We start from the raw sequence: 20,439 nt of genomic DNA, 5'->3' as shown, positions 1-20,439 counted from the left end.
GAGGGAGATCTTCACCTGGGCCCTCTGTACTGAAGGATTTGTTACTCAATCTGGCCATTAGAGTGGAATGCTTAAAGTGTTGCCCTTTTCGCCATTTTGATAGGATTTTCTTGAGGAGAGGCTTCCCAAGCCTTAAGTAAATTTCCTTCTCTATCATCTTCTGGCTGCAGAAAAGAGAAAACTAATTCCTGCTAACATCTATCTTTTCTGGACCATGAAGATACTATATCCCTCTTCCCAGGTAACATGGCAGAGTGGGGCATGTCACCGTGAAGTGACATCCTCCCCTCTGAACAAACTTTAGGGCCCCTGTGATTTCACTCTGGGCTCTTCTAACTCAGGTCCGCCTGGTTTCTTCAGAGGATACCTACTCATTGTTGGATGTTTCCCCCATTTATTAAATAGAAAATAAAATAAGTAAACAGATAAGATCATTTAAATTTGTGATAAGTGCCATCGATACAAGAAATAAGGTGAATTAGATAGAGAATAACAGAGGATTCAGAAGGAGCTAGCTCCTTTAGAAAGGCTGCTCAGGAAAAGCCTTCCCAAAGAGGTGATATTAGAACAGAGACATGAAGGCTGAGAGGGAGTCAGCCTTATCAGAGTCAGTAAAAGAGCATTCCAGGCAGAAGGAACAGAAGTGCAAAGTCCCTGCGGTAAACAGAAGACTGGGCCATTCAGGAAAGAGTGACTGCAGCCCAGTGAACAAAGAGGGGCTGGTCAATATGAACTTAAAAAGGAAGACAAAGACCAGATCATCAAGGCTTCTGTAGGCCATGATTAGGAGCTTGAATTTTACTTTTATGAAACAGGAATAAAACAGAGGATTTAACCAGTGATATGACTGGATTTAAATGTTTAAAATTCACTCTGGTGTGGGACACCTGGGTGGCTCAGTTGGTTATGTGTCTGCCTTCGGCTCAGGTCACGATCCCAGAGTCCTGGGATCAAGTCCTGCATCAGGCTTCTTGCTCAGTGGGGAGCCTGCTTCTCCCTCTGCCTGCCACTCTCCCTGCTTGTGCTCTCTCTCTCTGACAAATAAATAAATAAAATCTTCAAAAAATAATAAGATAAAATAAAATTCACTCCGTGATATAGAAAACAGACTAAACATGGATAGAGTGGAAGATGAGAGACCAGGAAGGAGGGCTTGGACCAGTCCAGGAGAAGCTGATGGTAACTTGGAGGAAGGGATGAGAGTAGAGATGGAAAGAAGAGGTCAGACTAGGGATATATTCTTCAAATAGAACTGATAAGACTTGGTTATGGCCTGGAAGTAAGGGAGAAAGAAAAGAGGAAAATCCAAAATAACTTTTTAAACTTAGGGGTGAAGCAATTTTTTAATGCTCTTTATTAATTATGGGAAAGAACTGGAGAAAAACAAATGGTGGAGATGGGACAGGAAAATCTGCATGGAAAGATGCTTATTAGACTAGCAAGAAGTGGAGTTGCCAGTATATTGGATTCATGATTCTGGGGCTCAGAAAATGTTTGGGCTAGAGGTACACATTGGGTACACATCTGGAAGGCAGCATTAAGTGAGTCAAAGCCATACAATGAGAAAGGATAACATATCAAGAAAACGTAGACAAAGATGAGAAGAAGACCTAGGATAGGTCCTGGGCACGCCCTCATTTAGAAGCTGGATGAAAGAGGAAAAAGTCCATCTTAATGATACATTGAGCAAGAGGGATGCACTTGGTATTATCAGAAAACCACTTTATTCTTTTTCTCCACTACGTGTTCAAATCATCCCTTCAGTGGAACTGGATGTTCCCTGCTCTTTAAATAAAATCAAAGGCAATTTTGTGACTTTTCTAGACATTCTTAAGTAATAAAACGCCATCAGGTTACCTCTGGTCAGACACACAGTTTCATTTTACAAGTGTTACAAGTGGTCCAAAGCAATAACAACTTCCAAATCCATGAAGAGTTGAAGCTTCTCCACCCCCCAACCCTCCCTACCCCCCCCCCCCCGCAGCTTGAGTGTGCTCCAATCTGGCTGCCTCGAGCAGGAAAAGGGTATAGGTGGCTCTTTTTTTCTTTCACCTAAGGCCTTCAGCTTCTGCTTCCTCAGGGTGGAAACAGACTAGGGAGGGAGAAAAGGTATGGGGCAGGAAAGATCTTAATTGACTTATGAACTAAACAAAGTTACTTAGGTTTGGTAGGTATTTAAAGCATATTCTTTATTTCATGGGACTACTTTGTGGCTTTTACAGAGCTCCATCATCTCAGGAAATCTTGCAATGGCAGTTCCCTTTTTCAAAATAAATGCTTTTCTCATGGTTGGTCACTTAAAATTCTTCCCTCATTACCCCAGAATCTAAGGGTATATCTCCAGGGTTTGTTTGTTTTTCCCCAAGCAGCTCTCTTGGGCAGGATCTAAGAAAACCCCATACCTGCTCTCTATGCATGTACTATATAACATCTGTGGGAAGCTCTGAAGCATCATTTGTCCAAAACTCTGGGAGAGCAGCCATCCCCAACACAGCATCACCTCTTTACCCTGCCATCAGAGGAGCTAGTCAGCCACAGTCAGACTCCAGTCCTCTGTGCCCCCACTCTCCAAGTGCTCCTCAATGAAGCCCCTTTCACTAAACTGACAGAATAGCAAGCATCCCCACTGCTTCCCTACTGTGGGAGAAAACTTATATTGCAGATCTCTAAAGTAATTTTCTCTCCAATTTCTTAAAAGAGGTTGGTCTCTTCAACCTCTTTTATAAGGCTGAATTTTTAATCAGCTAATAGACATAAAACCCACTCTTTGCCACCTCCTTTGCAAGTCCTCACTAATCATCTCATTCCTTAATTTGAAATGTTGGAATCATCTGATTGTGTTGGGAAAATAAAGCTGAAAACAAAATAGGATGAGTCCTGTTTTACAATCCTGGTACACAGAAAACCAAGAAAAAACAACTAGAGAGAATAGAAAAACCAAGAGAACATGATGTGGCAGAAGCTAAAGTGTACTCAAATAGTCAAATGTTGCTAAAAGGTGGAATTAGATGAAGACAAAGAATGCTCACTGGAATTTGTGTCTTAGGCAATTTCATCCCACTGTAGTGTTGAGGACAAAAGTTAAACTGGCATGTTAGATACTTTGCTAAAATCTGTTTTCTCTTTCTTCCTTCAAATAGAATCCTATGGCCAGCTCCAGTGTAAATCCTGATTGGTGCAAGCCAACCACTATAATATACTTTCCTCTAGCAATATGTTTAGGAATGGGCATGTGATATAATTCTAACAAAATGTGAGGGGAAGTTTGTTGGAGGATTTCTGTAAAGGTCTCTTTTTCCTTAAAAAGAAACAAAGAAAAGACAGCTTCTCTTCTTCCATTGGCTACTGTCATTTCTGCATGTGATTTCTAGTTGTGTAGAAACCGTCTTGATACCAGCCTGAGGATAAAGCCAATGCCAAAGAGAAGAGCAGACTCAAGAGAACTGTCACAAAGCAGAGCCAGAACTCACACCTGAAGGCTGCTCTATCTGTGGTGTTCTTGTTATTTAAATTCATAAATCCCCAGTTGATTTAGAGTTTTCTGTTATTTTTTTAAAGACTTCATTTACTTATTTATTTGAGAGATAGAGAACACCCCGGGGAGGAGCAGAGGGAGAAGGACAAGCAGAGCCCCATGCCCCATCCCCAAGATCACACCTGAGCTGAAACCAAGAGCTGGACACCCAACCAACTGAGCCACCAAGGCACCCCAAGAGTTTTCTGTTATTCAATGCCAAAAGCATCCTAAAGATAAAGTATCATTTAAGGGAGGTGAAAAATTAAAGGCAGAGTGTAGGTAGTTCTTTTGAGATATTTTTCTGGGAAGAAAGGCAGAGAGATGGTCTGACAGCTGAAAAGGGATGAAGGATCTAGTGTAGGCTTTTTTAAAGATGGGAGACACTATACCAAGTCTGTAAGTTGATGAGGATGAACAGTAGAAAGGGGAGAGGGCAGAGCTGCAGGTACAAGCATGCTGTCACCTCACTTCATGTGCACAGCCACTCTTGGAGTCTCCATCACTGATCTTGCTGATGCCCCAACAAGGAAAAACCACCAATTCTCACACTATTGTTTGCACTGTCTGACTACAACTGCTTGCATACTCTCTCCCTGGTAGTCTGTTGGTAGAATCCTTCCAGCCATCTCTGAGCTGTTTCTTTGTCTGGAGAAAAGTCAATGGCTGATCCCTGCAGGGCTGGGCTCTTTTTTTTTTTTTAAGATTTTATTTATTTATTTATTTGACAGAGAGAGAGAGACAGCATGAGCACAAGCAGTGGGGAGCAGCAGGCAGAGGGAGAGGGAGAAGCAGGCTCCCTGCTGAGCAAGAAGCCCAATGCGGGGCTCGATCCCAGGACCCTGGGATCATGACCTGAGCCAAAGGCTCAGGTCATGACTGGGCCACCCAGGCGCCCCACGGCTGGGCTCTTTAAGACAAATTCTGGGATCAACTGAGGCTAGCAAGAGCCCAGCTTTTTACCCTCTTGAGGTTATTCTAAAGGAAGGGCCAATCCTCCAAATTTTTACTTACCATCACAAAGAAACTCAAGAGGCTAGGCTACCCAAGAGCCTAGCTTGCAGTTATTTGTTTATTCCCCAAGCTGAGCTTACCCCTAAGCCACACTTCACCAAGGGCTGCAGGCAGATCAACTTAATGAAGCTTGTTGTTACTTAAGCCCTCCCTCCTTAACATTCCTACTTTGTTTTTTTTTTAAGATTTTATTTATTTATTTATTTGAGAGAGAGTGAAAGCGAAAGAGATCACAGAGGGAGAAGCAGACTCACTGCTGAGATGAGAGCCTGATGCGGGCTTGATCCCAGGACCCTGGGATCATGACCTGGGACAAAGGCAGACACTTAACCAACTGAGCCACCCAGGCGCCCCATAACATTCCTACTTTCTAATTATAATTGCGCAAAAGGACATGCACCCATGCCTGTTGGAGAATATAGCCCCTCTCCTCAACTGTGGGAAGCCTGGTCCCCAAGTCAGCACTCTCTCCCTTTCCTAGCCACCTGAATCATATGCAAATTAACTCAGGTTATAGGGCCTTTCCCCAGGGGAAAAGAAACATTCAGTCCCAGCTGGGGTTTGCACTATATTAGATACCCATTTACTGATCAACTAAATGGTGATCCAAAAGGGCATTGCTATAAAGTATTTCCAGTAAAAATATAAAAACAATGCAAAGGACCAAGTCAAGAACAATGTTGATTTGCCTTTCTATTGCTTCCTGTCCAGAGTAATGATTTGTTCCGCATTTTACTTCCCCTACTCAGTTAGCAGTAAAACAAGATACGTTGCCTAAAATGTTTAATACCCATGCTATGGGGTACAATTAGCTATAGTCATATAGAAACACCTGGTAAAGCCAGACAACTGGGTTTCATTTCCTTATGAAATTTCAACAATTCGTTAACCAAAATATTACAATTGACCAAGATATTTTAAATATCTAAAACTAGCTCCCTCTGTTGATTAAATTCAAATTGATTTACTAGTTCTTCTTTTATTACATTTTCTTACTAATTTAATTTAATTTTGGCTAAAATACAGACTGCATTTAAGCAAAAAGAAACAAACCAGCCAAATACTCACTTTTTAAAATCTCCACACTTAACTGTAATCACTTGGAATAAAACTTTCCACTTAGAACAATGACTTAAACTAAGCCACACTTGAAATTTTTAATGATTTTGAAGTAAAGTATTTTAATACTAAATTTATGTATTTTCCAGGCTTATCATATTAAAATCTGTACATGTACATACTTTAAAAATTAGCTGCCTCATATCCTTTTTATTATTTATTAATTTTATTAATAATTAATTTATTAATTAATTATTTTGTAATGATCTTTCTCTTGTTGATGAGTCCTTGCAATGAACATCAGTGATATCTGGTTTTAAGAGACTTTTTCTGGGATTCTTCTCTGAGAACTGCCCTTTCCTAAGGGGGTAATTTCCATAGGTAGGTTCTTGTTGATTTCACATTCCTGGCCACATTTGATTGGTCCAAGGATAGACACCTGGCCAAGCTGGGCTGAGCAGATTGTCTCTTATGGAAATTTGGAATTGGATATAGCCATTCTAGGTAGGCTATATGGATACTGAAGAGAATGGATGAGAGGCTGAGCAGACAAAACAGCAAAGGAAAGAAAAGAATGAAGCACGCTCTCAGAACAGAAATAAAAGACCATGAGGCCTCACAGAGAGAGGTAAAGAGGAAGAGACAACTTGGTTTCTGGTGGCTTTCCAGAATTCAATCTGGTGCCTCATGAGGCTCTCTCTAGACCTTTGGTTCTGTGAAACACGTAGTCTTGTGTCTCTTTTTAGCTTATGCAAGTTTGAGTGAGTTTCTGGAACTCTGAATTAAGTCTTCTCTAAAATAACCTCAGGGCCTACTAAATTATAGAGAACAACTGGCAACAACAATAACACTAAATTTCCACAATTTATGCTTGCTGAGTTCTTGAGTCTGCTCTTTGATGTGTTAAGCACCTATATAGACTGAATAATGCTTTCAAATGTTTCTGACCACAACACACAGAGTGAAGTCATCAAAATGGTGAAATAAGAGTTTTCTACTGGGGCGCCTGGGTGGCTCAGTCGGTTAAGCGGCTGCCTTTGACTCAGGTCATGATCCCAGAGTCCTGCGATCGAGCCCCATGTCTGGCTCCCTGCTTCTCTTTCTCCCTCTGCCTGCCACTCGGCCTGCTTGTGCTGTCTCTCTATCTGTCGAATAAATAAATAAAATCTTAAAAAAAAAAAGTTTTCTACCATCTTCCTCCTAAAGAACACTAACTCTGACAATTACCCATGGACAAGAGTGCCTTTGTGGAAGTCTAGGAATCCAATGGAGAAGTTCCAGCACACTGTTGGAGCAAAAAAATATCTGATGTTGGATACACTTAAGAGAGTAAGAGGAAACAGTTTCTCTTTACCCAAGTCACCCCTCCCCCAAGGCAGCACATCTCAGTGCCAAGAGTGACATACTCAGCCCATGATTTCTCCCACAGGGGAAAGTGAGAGTGTGTAAGTAAGTGCCCAGCAGCCCCAGATGTCCATGATGCTGCCAAAGGGCCCACTTCTTTTTCACCCACCCAGAATACTGAGGATTACTGCATGACCTGGGGGTGGGGGCGGGGGAGGTTGGGTCAGAGAGTGGCTGGAGACCAGCAGACAGGGCTCTTGAAGAGCATCCGAGGGACAGAGATTTTATTAACTGTGTCATGTATTCCATCAAGAAGCCCAGCTATGCACTCCTGGGGATGCCTGACCTGAAGATCCCCCAAACGGCCCACAGGGACCCACAACAAAGCTCAACATGCCTCACCCACATACACCCACATCCTATGGCCAGCTCCCTGTGTGTGTCCTGAAGGGCAATGAGAGTGAGGTTTGCAGAAAGCCTAGTGAGCACACACAGAAAGCTGACCAAGCCCTGAAGATTTAGGTGAAAGTAAACAAACTTAAGCATTCAGCACCACCCCAGGAAAAGCAAAGGGGAGGCTGTCAGCACCTAGCCTGGCTTTGCATACAATCTTAAGAATCCCACCCGCTCCCACAAGGGAACAAGAAATATGAAGCAGGGATATCCATAGAAAAGATCCAAGAAAGCCTCAGAATCCTTAACAGGGCTGACAAAAGGTATTTCTCTCCCAAAGCCAGTCAGTAAAGGCTAAAGGTAACTGTTTCTTCAGATGTGAAAGCAGTAACGCAAGACTTTGAGACACATTTTAAAAATCAAGGAAACATAATACTAGCAAAGAAAAACAATAAGTTTCCAGTAACGGACCTCAAAGAAATGGAGAACTGTGATTTGCCCAATAAAGAATTCAAAATAGTTGTTTTAAGGAAGCTCAGTGAACTACAAGAAAACACAGAAAGACAATTCAACAAAATCAGGAAAACAATACATGAACAAAATGAGAAGCTTAACAAAGATAGAAATCACAGAAAAGAACAAACAGGAATTCTAAGAATTAAAGAAGAATTCTTATGAAAGAATACAATGAATGAAATGAAATGAATGAAATGAAAAACACAATAGAGAGCATCAACAGCATACTGGATCAAACAAAAAGAATATGTGAAGTGTGAAGTAGAAGACAGGTCATTAGAAATTATACAGAGGAGGAGCACTTGGCTGGCTCATTTAGAAGAGCATGTGACTCTTGATCTCAGGGTTGTGAGTCAAGCCCCATGTTGGGTGTAGAGATTACTTAAAAAAATAAATAAAAACTTAAGAAAAGAAAAGAAATACATTATTCAGAGGAGAACAAAGGAAAAAAGAATGAAGGAGAATGAAGAAAGCCTACGTAAAATATGGAACAGCGTTAAGAAAAACATTCTGTGCATTGTTGGAGTCTCAGAAGAAGAAAAGAGGGAGAAAAGGGAAGAAAGTTTACTTAATAAATAATGACTGAGAACTTACCAAATCTGGGGAGAGATTCAGACATACAAGTTCATGCAAATCACAGGTTCCCAAAATATTTCAATTCAAAAAGATTTTATTCAAGACATATAATAAAACATTCTAACTTCAAAAACAAAGTGAAAATTTTAAAAGCAGCGAGAGACAAAGAAATTCCTCACATACAAGGGTACTCCCATAAGGCTCTCAGTGGATTTCTCAAAAGAAACTGCGAAGGCAAAGAGAAAGTGGGATGATATATTCAAAGTGCTGAAAAAAAGAAAAAAAACCACCACCCAATAATACTTTACCCATCAAAGCTGTCCTTTAGGAATGAAGGAGAGAAAAAGATTTCCCGAGAAGCAAAAGCTGAGGGAGTTCATCACCACTAGAATAGCCTTACAAGAAATGCTGAAAGGAGTTCTTTAGGTTGAAATGAAAGGACACTATTAGGGGCCCCTGGGTGGCTCAGTCAGTTAAGCGAATGCCTTCGGCTCAGGTCATCATCCCAGGGTCTTGGGATCAAGCCCCTCATCGGGCTCCCTGCTCAGCAGGAACCTATTTCTCCCTCCCCCACTTCCCCTGCTTGTGCTCTCTCTCTCTCTTTCTCTGTCAATCAATCAATCAATCAATCAATCAATAAATAAAGGACACAATCAGTAACATGGAAATATATGAAAATATACAACATGCTGGTAAAGGTAAATATATAGTCAAATTCCAAATACTCTAATACTGTAATATGTTTAAGTGTTAACCATTAAACTCTAAGTATAAAGGTTAAAGGACAAAAGTATTAAAAATAAGTATAACTACAGGGGTGCCTGGGTGGCTCAGTCATTAAGCGTCTGCCTTCGGCTCAGATCATGATCCAGGGTCCTGGGATTGAGCCCCACATTGGGCTCTCTGCTCAGCAGGAGGCCTGCTTCTCCCTCTCCCACTCCTCCTATTTGTGTTCCTTCTCTCACTGTGTTTCTCTCTGTCAAATAAATAAATAAATAAATCTTATTTGTTATAGGATACATAATATAAAAAGTTGTAAATTATGACATCAAAATTATAAAATGGGGGGAGCAAAAGAATCAAGTTTTTATATATAATCAAAGTTAAGTTGTTATCAGTTTGAAGTGGACTGTTATATCTATAAGATGTTATATTTAGAGGATGTTTTATGTAACCCCCATGGTAACCACAAAGCAAAAACCTACAGTAGACACACAAAAAATAAACAGGAGGGAATCAAAGCATACCACTATGGAAAACCATCAATTCACAAAAGAAGACAGCAAAAGAGGAAAAAAGGAACAAGTGAACAAAGCAGCCAGAAAACAATAATGTGGCATTAGTAAGTCCTTACCTATCAATAATTAGTTTAAATGTAAATGCATTAAATTCTCCAATCAAAAGGAGCACCTGGTGGCTCAGTTAAACATCCAGTTCTTGATTTCGGCTCAGGTCATCATCTCAGGGTCACGAAATCAAGCCCCACATTGGGCTCTGTGCTGAGTGTGGAGCCTGCTTAGGATTCTCTCTCTCTCTCTCTCTCTCTCTCTCTCTCCCCCCCCCCCCCCCCCCCCAACCTCTCTCTCTCTCTAAAAAAAAAAAAAAGGGTGCCTGGGTGGCTCAGTCGGTTAAGTGTCCAACTCTTGGTTTCGACTCAGGTAATGGTCTCAGGGTTTAGGATATAGCTCCACCTTGGGCTGCTTGGGATTCTCCCTCCCTCCCTCTCCCTCTCTCTGCCCCTTCCCCCCTCAAATAAATAAATAAATCTTTAAGAAAAAAAAGGCACAGAATGGCTGAATGGATTTTTTTTTTAAAAAGGCAAGATCTGACTTATATGCTGCCCACAAGAGACTCACATAAGCTTTAAGGACACACATAAGCTCAAAGTGAAAGATGGAAAAAGGTTTTCCATGCAAACAGAAACCAAAAGAGAGCAGGAGTAGCTATCCATAACATCACACAAAACAGATTTTAAGTCAAAAACTGTAACAAGAAACAAAGAAGGTCATTGTATCAAAAAAGGGTCATTTATTAAAAGGATGTAAAAATTCTAAATGTATAGATTACCTTTAAAAAAAAATCAGAAAGGGGCACTTGGGTGGCTCAGTTGGTTAAACACCTGCCTTCAGCTCAGGTCATGATCCCCAGGTCCTGGGATGGAGCCCTGCATTGGGCTCCCTGCTTAGCAGGGAAGCTGCTTCTCCCTCTTCCTCTGCCTGCCACTCCCCCTGCTTGTGCTCTCTCTCTCTGTCAAATAAATAAATAAATAAATAAATAAATAAAAATCTTTAAAAAATTAAAAAAGAAAACATAGGGGAAAATCTCCTTGACATTGGTCTTGGCAACAACTTTTTGGATATGACACCAAAAGCACAAGCAATGAAAACAAAAATAAATGAGTGGAACTACATAAAATTTAAAAGATTCTGCACAGTAAAAGAAACAATCAACAAAATGGAAAGGCAATCTATAGAATAGGAGTAAATATATGATAATGAGTTAAAGTCAAAAATATGTAAGGAACTCATACAACTCAATTGCAAAAAAACCCAAATAATCTTATTTTAAAATGGACAAAGAACCCAAAGAGACATTTTTCCAAAGAAGACATACAGATGGCCAACAGGCACATGAAAAGATAAACACCATTAATAAGCATCAGGGAAATGCAAATCAAAACCACAATGATATATCATCTCATACCTGTTAAATGTCCATTATCAAAAAGACAAAAAGTAACAACAAACCATTGTGCACATTTGGTGGGAATGTAAATTGGTACCATCACTGTGGAAGACAGTGTGGAGGTTCCTTAAAAAATTAAAAATAGTACTACCATATGATCCAGTAATTCCACCTCTGGGTATATATTCAAAGGAAATGAAATCACTATCTTTTTTTTTTTTTTAAGAGGTGGGGAGAGGAGCAGAGGGAGAGGGAGAGAGAGAATCTTAAGCAGGCTCCACACCCAGCATGGGGACCATCATGGGGCTTGATCTCACAATCCTGAGATCATGACCTGAGCCAAAATCAAGAGTCAGACGCTTAACCAACTGAGCCCCCAAGCACCCCTGAAATCACTATCTTGAAGAGATATTTGTGCCCTCATGTTCATTGCAGTTTTATTCACAATAGCCAAGACATGGAAGCATCCTAAATGTCCATTGATGAGTGAATGGATAAAGAAAATGGAGACACACACACACACACACACACACACACACATATAAACACACACATACATGCAGTGGAATATTATTCAACCACAAAAGGGTGCCTGTGTGGCTCAGTCAGTTAAGCATCTGCCTTTGGCTCAAGAAGTGACCCTGGGTTCCTGGGATTGAGCCCCCAGTCAAACTCCCCACTCAGCAAGGAGCCTGCTTCTCTCTCTCCCTCTGCCCCACCCCTGCCCATGCTCTCGCATGTGCACACTCTCTCAAATGAATAAATAAAATCTTAAAAAAAAAGAAATGGAGAAAATCAAAATAAAATTAAAAAGGTAAAGAAAAATAATGTTTAAGGCAAATAAAATAGAATGTAAAACTATAGAAATAAAGAACTATTGAAATCATCAATATTTGGTTTTATGAAATATTTAGCAAAATTCAAAGTTACCTGAATTTTATAAGTAAAATCACAAATGAGAAAGAAAACAATTTTTTTTTAATTTAGGAAGAACTGGGGTGCCTGGGTGGTTCAGTCCATTAAGCAGTCAACTCTTGATTTCAGCTCAGGTCATGATCTCAGGGTTGTAAGATTGAGCCCTGTGAGAGGCCCTGTGAGAGACTCTGCGCTGGGCATGGAGCCTGCTTAAGATTCTCTCTCCCCCTCTGCCTCTTCCCTGCTCTCTCCCACTCTAAAATAAATTAAATAAATAAATAGATTTAAGAAGAACTATTACTTATATTCTATTAAATGGAATGTCCAACAGAAAATTTGTAATCAGGGGCGCCTGGGTGGCTCAGTCGGTTAAGTGTCTGCCTTCGGCTCAGGTCATGATCCCAGGGTCCTGGGATCAAGTCCCATGCATCAGGCTCCTTGCTCAGCAGGGAGCCTGCTTCTCCCTCTCCCTCTGCCTGCCACTCCTGTTGCTTGTGCTCTGTCAAATAAATAAATAAAATCTTTTAAAAAAATTTGTAGGTAATTACACAGATATTAGTTTGTATAGTTTCTGATGAGAACTTTACTCTCAACCTTACCTTTGTTCCTCTTTGTATAATTGTCCCTTTTCTGTTTTTAAGACTGCCTTTTTTTTAGATTTTACTTATTTTTATTTGAGAGAGACAGCGCATGTGTGTACTTGGTGGTGAGGCAGAGGGAGAGGGAGAAGCAGACTCCCCACTGAGCAGGGAGCCTGGGCTCCAACCCAGGACCCCAGGATCATGAACTGAGCTGAAGGCAGATGCTTAACCGACTGAGCCACCCAGGCACCCCTAAGACTGCTTTTAAGTTTTTTCTCTTTATACAGGTTTTTAGCAATTTTATTATAATATGCCATGGTATGGTTTTCTTGATGTTTGTTCTGCTTGGTGTTCATTATACGTGGGTTTATAGTTTCCGTCAAATTTGGAAATATTTTAGCCATTATTTCTGCAAATACTTTTTCCTGTTTCCTCCTTTAGCCCCTCCTTACTTCTCTTTCTGGACTTCCAATGACATGTATGCTAGACCGCTTATATTATCCCACAGATCATAATACTTTGTTCATATATTTTCAGTATTTTTTCTCTCTATGCCTCACTTTGAATTTGAATTACTATGATTTCAGATTCACTGATTTTTTTTCTGCAGGAACTAATCTCACATACCATATTTTTCATTTTATATATTTCTCATCTCTAGAAGTTGCATTTGGATCCATTTTGTATCTTCCATTTCTATCTTAGGTTTTCCTCTACCTTCTTGAAAATATGGAGTGTATTTATGGAAGCTTTTTTAATGTTTGTCTTCTCATTCCATCATGTCTGTCATTTCTGAGACTGTTTCTATTGATTGACTTTTCTCTTGCTTATGGATATTTTCCCACTTCTTTGCATACCTGGTAATTTTTTTTTTATTAGATGCCTGACATTGTGAATTTTATCCCTCTGGTGCTAGATTTTGTTGAATTTCCTCAATTAATTTTGGATTGTGTTCTGGCGTAATCACGTCACTTAGAATCAGTTTGTTCTTTTCAAAGCCTCCTTTGAAGCCAGAGCAGCCTTTAATTTAGTCTAGGGCTAATTTAGCCTTACTACTAAGAAAATAGCTTTCTGAGCTGTCTCCCTGATGCCTTATGAGGTCCTTCTACTCCAGCTGGTGTAGAGCACAAACTATTCCCAGCTCCATGGGAGCTCTAGGAATTGTCTGATTTACAGCTTCGTGGTGATCCTTTCCATGGCCTCAGTAGTTTCCTCTTACAAATGCGCAGATCATTCGGGGCGCCTGGGTGGCTCAGTTAGGCGACTGTCTTCAGCTTGGGTATCGAGCCCCGCATCAGGCTCCCAGCTCCGCGGGAGGTCTGCTTCTCCTTCTCCCACTCCCCCTGCTTGTGTTCCCTCCCTCGCTGTGTCTCTCTCTGTCAAATAAATAAATAAAAATCTTTAAAACAAAAACAAATGTGCAGATCAGTCAACCAAACCCTTAAAGGGGTCTTTCTGTAAATATACAGAGCTCTCTCTTTGTGAAGTTCCCTCCCCTCCTTTACTCAGCCCCACAAGTTCTATCTGCATTGACCTCTTGGAACTCCAATTTATATTTATAGCCTGGAGTGTTAGTTCCTTTTCCCTGCACTCAGTCCATCCAGGCAGTATACTGAGTCAATTGTAAAACTCACCTCATTTGTTTTTCTTCTCTCAGGGATCACAGGTCTATTCTACCTGTCTACATTCCAAAAACTATTATATATTTTGTCCAGAGTTCTAGCTGTTTAAGGCTGGAGGGTAAATCCAGTCCCTATTATACTCTATCATGTGTGGAAGCAAAGTCAGCTCATTTCTTTCTTTAAGATTTATTTATTTGAGAGAGAGAAAGAACGTGCGAGAGACAGCACAAGTTGGGAGGGGCACAGAGGAAGAGGGCCAAGCAGACTGCTCGATCCCAGGACCCCAGGATCATAACCTGAGCATAAGGCAGATGCTTAACCAAATGAGCCATCCAGGCACCCCAAAGTTAGTTCATTTCAATCAAAAACAGAAATCAGACAGAAGTCACCCCTTTTATTTAATTTATGGCAATTGTTATTAGCACAATAGAAAAAATATCAAGGTGACACTGTTATGTATTTAGCAAATTCAAACAAACTACCTATATTGTGCCAAGACTATTCCTGGTCTTGCAAGTCTCAATGTGGTTCTTTGAGAGTTGTAGTTAAGAATAAAATGTTCCAGGGGTGCCTGGATGGCTCAGTCGTTAAGCGTTTGCCTTTGGCTCAGGTCATGATCCCAGGGTGCTGGGATCGAGCCCCACATCGGGCTCCCTGCTCCAAGGGAAGCCTGCTTCTCCCTCTCCCTCTCCTCCTGCTTGTGTTCCTTCTCTCTCTGTGTCTCTCTCTGTCAAAAAGATAAATAAAAATCTTCAAAAATTAAAAAAAATAAAATAAAGAATAAACTGTTCCAGTGCTCCTTTCTGTGTGGAGCACTGGGTGTTATGCACAAACAATGAATCATGGAACACTACATCAAAAACTAATGATGTAATGTATGGTGATTAACATAACAATAAAAAATTTTTTAAAAATGTTCCAGTGCTCAATAAACAGGAGAGCTTGGTGAATCTATGTAAAGAAACCAGTGAGACAATAACCAACACTTCTCTGCCTATTTCAGTCAATGCTTAGTTATGAAGTTACAATCATGTTGCCCTCTTACATTTCATTACCACTAAAGATCCTTTATATCATATTTTTCTTACTTCTAAATGTATACTGTTTCTGCATGTTCGCTATAGAAAAAATTAGAATATACAGATAAAACAGAATGAACATTCACCCAAAGTTTGCACACATTGTAGGAGATAACAATCAAAATACCATATTCCAAAAAACTAAAACTCCTTGGTGAATTTTAATAAAATAAAACTAGCAAGAATATGGGGGCATTTGGGTGGCTCAGTCAGTTAAGCATCTATCTGCCTTTGGCTCAGGTCATGATCCTAGAGCCCTGGGATGGATCTGAATTGGGCTCCCTGCTCAGTGGAGTCTGCTTTTCCCTCTCCCTCTGCCCCTCCCCCTGCTTGTGCTCACATGTGCTCTCTCACTCAAATAAATAAATAAAATCTTTAAAAAAAAACTAGCAAGAGTCGCCTGGGTGGCTCAGTTGGTTAAGGGTCTGCCTTCGGCTCAGGTCATGATCCTAGGGTCCTGGGATTAAGCCCCGCATCAGGCTCCCTGCTAGGAAGGAGCCTGATTCTCCCTCTCCCGTTCGCCCCTGCTTGGGCTCTCTCTCTCTCTCTCTGTGTCAAATAAATAAAATCTTTAAAAAAAAACTAGCAAGAATATGAATGACCATTTAAATAGACATATCCTAATTAGGAAATCTGTTTGATATGGGGCTATACTCAGAAAAAATGACTCTCTCTCAAATAAATAAATAAATCTTTAAAAAAATGACAAATGAAATTGAATCAAGATCCCAGAAACAGACTCAAGATATCAGACCATAAGCATAAGCACCTACTGTACAAAATAAGCAACACATATGAAACATTAGGTAATAAAACTTGGCAAATGGATTAATAATAAGTCTTTAATACCCACAGTTAACTATTTAAAGCTGCAGATGTGTTAGAGAACCAAAAAGTTTTTATTTTAATGGATGATAAATTTATGACTATTAAAGAAAAATAAAATACATTTTCTATTATAAGATAGATATATTTTATAGAAAGATATATACAAAAACTTCAGCATAATAAAATGGAATAAGACTGCACCACAAATAACACAGACTGTAGAAAAATATGCAAGGCAAATATGATTAAAAAAGCTCATTAAAAGTATGAAGATTTGAATCTTATGTAAAAGAGAAGGTCTCAGCACTCATTACAAATTTAAGTATTTTTAAAGTATTGTTATTGACCAGACCTTGGAAATAAATGCACCCAGATACTCTATTTGCATTTCAAATTGGTCCAATGTCTCTAAGTACCAACTGGCAGGCTACAAAGCTGTTTAGACCTTTGACCTAATCATTTCACTTCTAGGAATATAGTACTAAGGAAACCTGCATTCTGGGCAAAAGTGTTTATGGTAGTACGGTTTTGAATAGTTTAGACAAACAAGAATTAGAAACCTTCAAAACCTTAGAGATGCCAAAAACTATAGCTACAGAAATAATTACTCTAAGATATTTTAGTGGAATATTATACACAACAATATTAACAATTTTAACCATCTACTGAGCACTTGCTATGTGCCAGGTACTGTGCTGGGTGTCTTGAGTATTCTATTTTGTATTTGCATTTAATTGCTTAATAGTCTCTACCTTAGGTAGATAGCTACAGATGGAGAAATTAAGGCTCAGAGAGATTATGTAATGGGCTCAAGTTTGCAGTTAATAATAGCAGACAACTCAGATCTGTCTGACTTCAAAACCTTTCAAAACCTCCTTCCACTTTATCATGAAGTTGCAGGATCCAAATAGGGCAAATCCCAAAGTTCATAGAAAAATATCAGGAAACATAAACCTTTGAGGACACAGGATGCAGTAATCAAAATTAGATGCTCTTTTACTGGCCACCTATAGAGATCTTTCCGGGAAGATTTGTAATTGTGATTACAATATAAATTTCAACACTGTACTCTTTAAGTACCGTGTGTTTTAGTTGATGTAATACCATTTTCAGTCAAAAATTTCATGGACCTGCCTTGGTCCTCCTTCCAAACCCTTTCTCTGTACCTTCCTTCTGTCTCCTTGACACCCTTGTTGTCACATACCCTTCCCCTTGTTCCATCAATTCCTGCCAGTCTCCTGCCTTCTCTCATCTCTTCCACCTATCCCCCATGCCTTCCCTGCGAAGAGGCCGATCTCTCCGTTGTGTAAGGGACCAAGCACATCTCTCCAGAGTTGGGAAAGAAAATTCTAAACTGATGAAACAACTGGTCCTGAAAGCTCATTCCTGGGTGCTAAACAGAACAGAAAGATACTGAAGAGGGTGGATCCCGCAACTCCAGGAGACCACATCCCAGAGAGGGGACTGAAGTCCAAGGGGTCCGGGATTCCTTCACTATATGGAAGGCATGAATTTAAAATGCAACCGGTAGAAGAAAAACTATAGATTTTTTAAACAGTGTCATCAGGAAAAGCCTCACATACAGAATACTTCAGTGATTGATAATGCAAGAGAAGAGAGAAAATGTACCTGCATTTACCTAGGACTGTCCACAGGAGACAGACAGGACTCAGTGACTTCTAATCTCTGGAAAAGTGCACCTTCTAGAGGAGGAGAAATACACACTCTGTCACACCCCAGCTGAAGCAAAGGGTACACACACAAGAGATACAAACAGGAAATGGCTTTGTCTCCTAACAGCGTCTTTTAACGTCCCTTTTTAAGCCCCTGGACAACCAACATCCCAGAAAGATCTTGAAGTTTTCCAGGGTCTCCAAAGGTTATAGGAATAGCTTCATCTGGGGCCTTTTAAAAAACAAACACACACACACACCCAAAACCAGTCCATAGTAAACAAACAAAAACACCTTACATCCAATTCAATACTTCCCACCCCTCAGGCCTGACCTGTGGCTGGAGGATCCACATTGGATAAGAAGGCATGTGTGGTGTGCCATTTCTCTGGCTACGTCATCCACCTCTCCTGGCTCCTGCGGCATTGGGTTAGGGGGTAGGGAAAGGTCTTTTAACCTAGCCTGGTACAGTTTGTGATCTCTTGACTAACAGTGGACCGATGTTCAAGTGTTAGGTCTTTTTTCCTTTCCTTTTCTTTCTTTTTTCAGGCCAGGAAGAGCACTGGGCCCCACCTGGCGGGAGGACCCCTTCGGGGAAGCAGAGGGGCTCGGCCCACACCCGAGGGTAGGTAGTGGGGGGGGGGCATTTCCGCGGAGGAGGGGCGGCGCCGGGGGGGTCTGGCACCCCAAGGCATGCCCTCAGGTCCGCGGAGGCTTTCTCGCGAGGGCACATCACCACCACCGATTGTCCCCACCAGCGGGAAGGCATTCAGAGACGCCGGGACGTTGGGCGAGGGTGCGGCATGGGCAAGCCTAGGGCATCGCAGGCGTCTGCGGTGGGAGCCATAGCCCCGTGCTGCCACAGGCTCGTTCCCTCGCCTCCCTCGGCTCCTCGAAGTCTTACTGAGCATCCCGTGTTGCCTGCAAGTTCGCTTTTCGGGCAGGGAAGGAGCCCAAGCGTACACACATATTGGCCACAGGGTAGCTCTGAAAGATGGCCAGGGCGCCGCGTGGCTGGCTCTGCCCGCCACCATAGCTCACGAGGCCGCGTTCGACCCACCACCATCGCTCACACCGCCGCATGCCACGCGGCAAAGGCAACACGCGGTGCGCCCGGGAAACAGCGGGACGATGAGGCCGCCCCCAGAATGGGACCGGTGCGTCACCCATACCTACTCCACCCGGCTCCTCCGACACTCCGCCCACGCCGCTGCCGCCTCAGCGGGTCGCTGGGAAGGGGAAACCACTCCTCCGCTCGGCCTCCCCCACCTGAGCGACCCCGCTGCCTCAGGCGCTGCGCGGGCACCCCAGAGAGCCGCGAAAGACGCGCGCCGGCGCCAAGGCTGCGCGCGCAGCTGCAGGGCCCTCGCCGCCGCACACCGCCGGGAGGGCGACTCGCCGTCTCCTGGGAGAGCGCTGCGAACGAGGACCCGGCCCGGGAGGCAGAGGGCGCCGGAATCCCCAGCCCCACACGCCCCCCCTACCCACAACCCCACCTCCTCTTTCCACAGGCTGCCAGTGCGCGGGGAGCTCAGGTGAGGAGTGGTGGGCAGAGCGAGAAGAGCGGCCCCTTTTGCCTGAATGCCGCTCCCTCCTGTGGTGTGGCTTAGGCCCAGCCAGGGAGAGCGTCGTCACATCCGTGAGTACTTCAAAGGCTAGGTCTTCAGAGGGGAAGCATCTGTGGGTTCTTCAGAAGGCCCCCTGGTACCTTTGTAGTGCATGGTTCCCTGATGTGGGTGATGTCTTCTCTCGCTAATTTGTTGTGATCCACCCTCTTGGCTCCTGACCCCTGGCGATAACCCCCACTTTGCCTTACTGCTAGAGTCCTGGCAGATAGCCCTGTGGGACAGGATCCCATCAAGGCAGCTCAAAGCCCATCCCTTACTGCAGAGTCCACTTCACCAAGGAGCTCACACATCCTTGCCCCACCAAACTGTTGCTCTCTCTCTTTGCCCCTCCATCAAGGTCTGCTCTAGCCTGCCTTCTCCTTTCAGAATTCTCCAAGTGAGAAGAAAACACCAGTGTTTATTTCACTAGGACCACCCCTAACCCCACCACTACCTTCCACCTCAAACTTCAGGGTCTCTATATCAGGCTCACCCTAACTCTCTTAGCCCGTAACTCTGGCTCTATGGAAGCAAAGGCACTGTGATTACTTGTCAGCCCATCACTTAATCACATCACATCCTCATAGGCAAATTCTGAAATAAGCCACCTTTGAAATCTTAGTTTCCTATGAAGCTAGAGGTAAATGGCAGGCTGATTAGTCATAGGGCCAGCTCTGTCATCCTTTAGGAAGCCCTGAAGGTGTGTATAATTATATTCTTTAGAAAGGGAGCTTTGAGAATTTAACTACAATTCTGAGACTCTAGAAAAATTTCATTCCATATCCTTTTACATTAACAACAACAATTCAGTTCTATTTCTTGACATAGTTGCTGGTTACTTGGGTGCATTCACATTGGGAAAAATTCACCGAGCTGTGTGTTTATGCTTTGTGTACTTGTCTTTTTGTAGGTTATACTTGCATTAAAAAGTTTATTTACAGGAAATGATCCTGAATCCATTGTACATTGGATTCTTTTTTTTTTTTAAAGATTTTATTTATTTATTTGACAGAGAGCACAAGTAGGGAGAGCA

At 42.0% G+C, this 20,439-nt stretch overlaps 1 long non-coding RNA gene across 2 annotated transcripts; it reads right to left on the bottom strand.

The window, feature by feature from the left end:
• Window positions 1–12,936: 12,936 nt before the first annotated feature.
• Window positions 12,937–19,111, bottom strand: LOC141373430 (uncharacterized). Of its 2 annotated transcripts, none has more exons than XR_012379440.1 (4): window positions 18,972–19,111; window positions 18,134–18,216; window positions 17,756–17,829; window positions 12,937–13,973 (listed from the first exon to the last, which is right to left on the bottom strand). It is a non-coding gene; the product is annotated as an uncharacterized lncRNA (long non-coding RNA). The 2 variants fall into 2 exon arrangements; XR_012379439.1 differs by having other exon boundaries at window positions 17,766–17,829.
• Window positions 19,112–20,439: the final 1,328 nt, after the last annotated feature.

This window comes from Callorhinus ursinus, unplaced genomic scaffold (assembly GCF_003265705.2).
Source record: "Callorhinus ursinus isolate GAN/ISIS: 27379988/994484 unplaced genomic scaffold, GSC_fseal_2.0 scaffold1, whole genome shotgun sequence".
NCBI lineage: Eukaryota > Metazoa > Chordata > Mammalia > Carnivora > Otariidae > Callorhinus > Callorhinus ursinus.
This window is presented reverse-complemented; position numbering and strand designations above follow the sequence as displayed.